Genomic DNA, 6,000 nt, shown 5'->3' with positions numbered 1-6,000 from the left:
CTGCTCACACAGCCGATCAAAGGCACCCGCCAAACTTCTAGGAATCCGCGGCTGTTACGACGGGAAGGCCGATGGCGCCGTTGGGGATGGGTCGAAGGGGATCAGGTGTCCCTCGGAGGGCGACGCTTCTCTGCAGTCAGTCCGTCCGGCGCCAGCCGCCGACCTCCTCCGCCACCTCGAGCCATTACGCAGCCCGTCGTGTCCGCTGCTGGTATGGTCGCCTGTCGGCCTGCACACACAAACGCTCAAACGAACCCGTCTTCGCGCGCCGGTGGGGGGAAGGGGGGGGGGGAAGCGCGGCGCAAACCGCAGGGATGACTGCGGCTGCGTAGGGCACCGCGCGCAGCCTCTCCTCTTTAGCCGTCTGGCGGTCTTTGCACATCTGTCTTCTGCATCGCCCGCCGCCGTCTTCGCCGACATGTCTGGGCCAATAAATTTGAAGGCAGGGAAAATGTCTTGGGCACTGGTCGCCTGGTTAGTTCTTTTCAGCAATGCCGGGGCCTCCCGTATGCGGCCCTTCACACATGGTACAGCACCCCGACTGCTTACAAAATAGGTTGAAAAAATATCCCTGGCTTCAGCAACTGCCCTGGAAAAATTGTGGCCAGCAGGAGGCTGCAGGTCGAGCATGGCTGAGCCCCCATCAGCGTCAAGGGTGGCACGCCACTGGCCCTGGGCAACATTCCCAAAGCTGTCCCCTTGATCGCCATATGTGGCATCCATGTAGAACGCATCATCCATCAAAAAGTTGTGTAGGACACAGGCAGCCATCACCACAAAGTCAACATTTTCAGGCTTCAGGTTAATTACTCGCCTGAAGATCCGAAACCTCGAGGCCATAACGCCAAAGGCGCTTTCCACGCACCTCCTGCAAATAAATAGCGTTGAGTAATACAGGTTGTGAAGGGAGTATTTTATAGCTTCGATTACCTAGCCCGGCTTAGGCGGTAGTTGAAGATCCGTTTGTGGTCTTCGTGGCACCTTCCTGAGTATGGGCGCAGGAAATCGGGACGAAGCTGAAAGGCCTCGTCGCCGATGAAAACGTGTGGCGCCACTACTGTTGATCCCGGCAGCTGTGTGGGGGCTGGCAGCCTGAGAAGACCTCCCTCCAGGCACTTACCAAACCTGGAGGCACTCAGGGTTCCCCCATCACTTTGACGACCATAGCCGCCAACATCAACTGTCACAAACTTTAGGTTGCTATCCGCCACTGCCATCAATACGATGGAGTATGTGCCCTGCAAGTGACCGCAACCATGAGCATTGATTCTGAAGCATGACAAAGCAAAATTAGTACCTTGTAGTTGTAGTACAGGCTGCCAGAATTTGATGGGGCCTGTATCTGTACATGTTTCCCGTCGACTGCACCCACACAGTGCGGGAAATTCCACCTGTGGCGGAAGCCAGCAGCCACCTCTAACCACTTTTCAGTGGTTGGCATCTGAAATAAAAATTGGTGAATGGGTAAAATTTGGGTAAACAGAGCTCAGCGTGTACTGATAGCAGTGATGACATCTCTAAATTGAAATAGTAATGATCATTCTTGGGCTATACTGCACTCAACACCTAGTCAACACGGCCAGTACTAGACCCGTTTCTCACACAAGCATCACTACTAGGTACCATTTATCTGCAACACACAACTTCATCACCAACAATGCTATTTCGTAATCATCACTGATTACTGTCGGTGACCCAACTAAGCTCTTCATTTTTCAGGCTTTCAGCTCGAGTTTCCTTGTTGAAAGCCTTCACAAGCCCTCTGTACTTTTCGTGTCTTGCAGACAAAAATTTGTAATCTCTTGAACTATGCGATACCAACTGACTCATCACACACTCCTGAGAACCTTGTATGACTCGAACTACTCAACCACATCTACGGTCAGTGCATGCAAATTTCCATACTGAATGAGGCAACAAAGCACAGCATGGCAAGCACAGCCTTGAGTTAATACTGCCATGCAGCATACCTTTAAACAGATTGGCTGCAACACTCTCCACAGCAGCCTACAGGAGTAGTGCACTACTTCTGCCACTGTGGAGATTCCCACCCTGAATCCCATGGCCACATCCTGCATATGCATTCCAGAGCACAGATATCTGAAACAAAAATTTCAGAGAAGGTTACTGTAAATTTGTCAATCCGAAATCAACAAACGGAAGCAGGCGCACAGACATCCAGCAAATTTTCACGCAGCCAAGCCACTGACCTGAGGGTGATTGCGAGCCGCATGCGAGAAGGAAGCGGCGCACGTATGGTGTGGTCCTTTGTTAGTGGCTCCTCCACTAGGGCGTGCAGCTCCTCGAATTTCTCTGGAGTCATCTTAAAGTATTTTTTAAAATACTCCTTGTCTCCTGAGATGAGAAGTGGCATCTGCAAAGCGCGAGTATGTCTTAGCAAGACGCACATCAAGCGCACATGCAAAAAAGCGGCCAAGCGAAAAATCGAACATCTCCAGAAGAACCGACAACTGAGCTAGTTGGTGCATCTTTAAGCCGTGGTAAAAACAGCGCAGCGACGACAGACACAGAGAAGACAGAAGAAGACGGACAAGCGCTGACTAACAACTAAAGTTTATTGGAAAAAACACAGGTATTAATACACTCCTAAAACAACCAGGGAACACGCCCCTCTTAACATCCTTCTAATCGTGCGAATCTAGATACTTAATCTCACATTCGTGAAGAAGCACTGACGGTGTGCTGACGCATGCATCACCATTCGCGTGGATGCGATACGCCTCACACAGTTCCCTTGTCAATTTATCCCTGTGCCTGCAAACAACTTTTGTCTCATGGAAAAGAGGGTTGCACATTTTTTGTCGGGGGAACCTGGGATATTATTCAGGGGGCAATCTCTAAAATGTAATGCAAGGTTGGACGATGGGGGCCATTTAACGAGGTATGATGCTGACGAAGACGGGTGTTCACACATTTTCCCGTTTGGCCAATGTATTTCTTGCCACAGGAAAACTCAATGTCATACACTACGCTTTCAGCACATGACGTAAACTTCTTTTGGTGGTTTATTTTGCAGGCTCTACTCCCGGTTGGTTTCTGTTTTTTAGCCTTTGCTTTCCTATCTATTATGGCACAAATTTTTCCAAGCTTTTGCGGGGCTGAGAAGAGCACTTGAATTCCATATCTGGCGCCTACTCTTTTTAAGTTGTGTGACAAACGATGAAGATATGGTATAACCGTATGCCTCTTCATGCCTGACGGCTCTGATGGATGGCAACTCTTGAAAGATTTTAGTTTCCTCAGTAATTTATTGCAAGCAAGCACGATTACCTCTTCCGGAAATCCTGCCGATTGTAATCTACCAACCTGCTGATTAAAACTATTCTTCATTCAATGCACACACGATTTCGAAAGTGCAGATCCTAAACATGCAACGGCTATACCACTTTTAACTAATTTAGAATGGGCTGAGCGATAACTAAGCAAGGGCTTCGCTGAGCGCTGTTGAAAAGACCAGCAGACATGATCAGGGTTCAGGACCAATCTTAAGTCTAAAAACTGTAGCTCGTTGTTCTCCGGGAGTTCAAAGGTGAACTTTAAACCTTCTCCACAACTAACAAAAACCCTTAGTATTTCTTCTACATGGCCCTTGAAATTTGTAGGCTCTACAAAAATTAAATAATCATCAACATACCTGAACACCTGTTTTACACAATCACTGAACTTAGAATTTATCGCCCTGTCAGCGTGACACAGAAAAATATTACTTAACACCGGTGCTACTTTTGAACCTATGCATACCCCAGCTTTCTGAGCAAACAGTTTTCCTTCCCACTCGACAGAAGTCGATTGCAGGTAAAAGGTCAGAAGTTCCAAAAACGACTCCACAGAAACACCACAATCCGAAATAAATCTCTCTTCGTCATTGTCATTAGTTATGGCTTTCTTAACACACTGCAGGAGCTTATCTTGAGGCAGGGAATAGAACAAATCCTCCACATCGATGCTAAACATGCCACTCGAACCCGGGTTACAGCTTTGCAAAAACTCAACAATGGTGACAGAATTCGGGACCAGAAACGGATCATCAATCACAAGACTACTAAGGTGCTTTTGCAAAAAGCTTGATATCGAATGTTGCCAGCTGTTACGCTCCGTAACTATACATCGGAAAGGAATTTCGGGTTTATGCGTTTTCGCAGAGAAGAAAATATCTAGACAATTTTTCTGCGAACTCGTTAAATGGCCCCCCATCGTCCAACCTTGCATTACATTTTAGAGATTGCCCCCTGAATAATATCCCAGGTTCCCCCGACAAAAATATGTGCAACCCTCTTTTCCATGAGACAAAAGTTGTTTGCAGGCACAGGGATAAATTGACAAGGGAACTGTGTGAGGCGTATCGCATCCACGCGAATGGTGATGCATGCGTCAGCACACCGTCAGTGCTTCTTCACGAATGTGAGATTAAGTATCTAGATTCGCACGATTAGAAGGATGTAAAGAGGGGCGTGTTCCCTGGTTGTTTTAGGAGTGTATTAATACCTGTGTTTTTTCCAATAAACTTTAGTTGTTAGTCAGCGCTTGTCCGTCTTCTTCTGTCTTCTCTGTGTCTGTCGTCGCTGCGCTGTTTTTACCACGCCTTATCGAACATCTCAACTCACGGCGGTGTAAAATTCTGACTCCAACTTCCTGTTCTGCCAAATTGGCCGCACCCACCACCGCCTCGAGTTCGGTAGGCTCATGAGGAGCTTTGTTTTCTCAAGGAGAAAATACTCCTCGAGAAGCAGCAGCCGGCGATGTTCTGGCTCAAAAATGGAGACAGCAGGAGCAGTGTCCACGTCTTCAAAGACGCTGCCTCCATGACCAGCGAGGATTTTTTGTTTCTCCAACAAGCAATACTCTTCAAGGAGCAGTAGACTCACGCTGAGCGCTGAAGAGGTTTCCATGCTGGCGAAAGAGGCACAGCACACAGCTACACAGAAACAGAAGATCAGCGTGCTCAGCTAGGGGTTATATCGACGGATTCGTAGCCGGCGCTATTTTCACATCAGTAGTTACATTCAGTGGCATCAACGTATTCATGAATAATAAAAAAATTCATTCCAATAATGACATGCGAATTATTCACTTCCACCTCAGGAAAATCATAATTACAGAACAATAAAACAGTTGCCAATGTGTTAATGTTGCATTCAGTAATGGGCTGCCTATGTAAATGTCAAGCAACCATGCGCGTCACGTGTGAAAGCACTGGCCGAAAATCGCACTGCGGCGTCACCGACTAGACCGACTGTTTTCGTTCCAGTAGCATGCATGTGAAACGATCCTCACACGTGGATTCTCAGCTCATGTTTTTCTAGGCCCAGATGAAAGCGCGCGCTGCACTCATACGCAGATTCCCCCCTCGTTTTTTAGCATATAGTGGCGCCTTAAATTAACTTGTCGTATCCGCTGGTGATCTTACTGGTGCAACTGCAGGAGTGTGGGTTCATTTTGAGCGAGGCTGCAGATATTTATTTTCATATTTAGTCCGCTGACAACTTCCCATCAGTATAAACGCTATGGAAAGAAAAAGAAAGAGTATCGATGCTGTAACCCGGACCCATAGGTACCGTAGACTTAATGCTGCCATTCAGCCATTGCTTTGCCAAACCGGAAGGGAAGGAGACGAGCGCGGCACCATCAGTCAGGGTTCTTATTCTGAATGTGCATCTGGAGACAATACTGCTGCACTCGGATGTGAATTAATGACTGTCAGACCCTCTGGAGGCAACAACGAAGTAGAGACCGGGTCACTGGATTTAAGAGAGGAACCGTGCGCTGCTCCTGAGCAAGGCGAGCCGGAAGAAGGAAGGTCAGGTTTTCTTCTAATTCACCGTAAAGGTGACAGTGATAGTGCTGACAGCAGCAGTGATCAGCCTGCCAAGACAGATGCAAGCCCAGCAGACGAAGTAGCTGCTCAGCTGAGAGTTTGGGCATGTGAGCATAATATTACACAAACAGCATTGTCCTCCCTACTCAAGATCCTGAAAACAC

The sequence above is a fragment of the Amblyomma americanum genome, chromosome 6 (assembly GCF_052857255.1).
Source record: "Amblyomma americanum isolate KBUSLIRL-KWMA chromosome 6, ASM5285725v1, whole genome shotgun sequence".
Lineage (NCBI taxonomy): Eukaryota > Metazoa > Arthropoda > Arachnida > Ixodida > Ixodidae > Amblyomma > Amblyomma americanum.
This window is presented reverse-complemented; position numbering follows the sequence as displayed.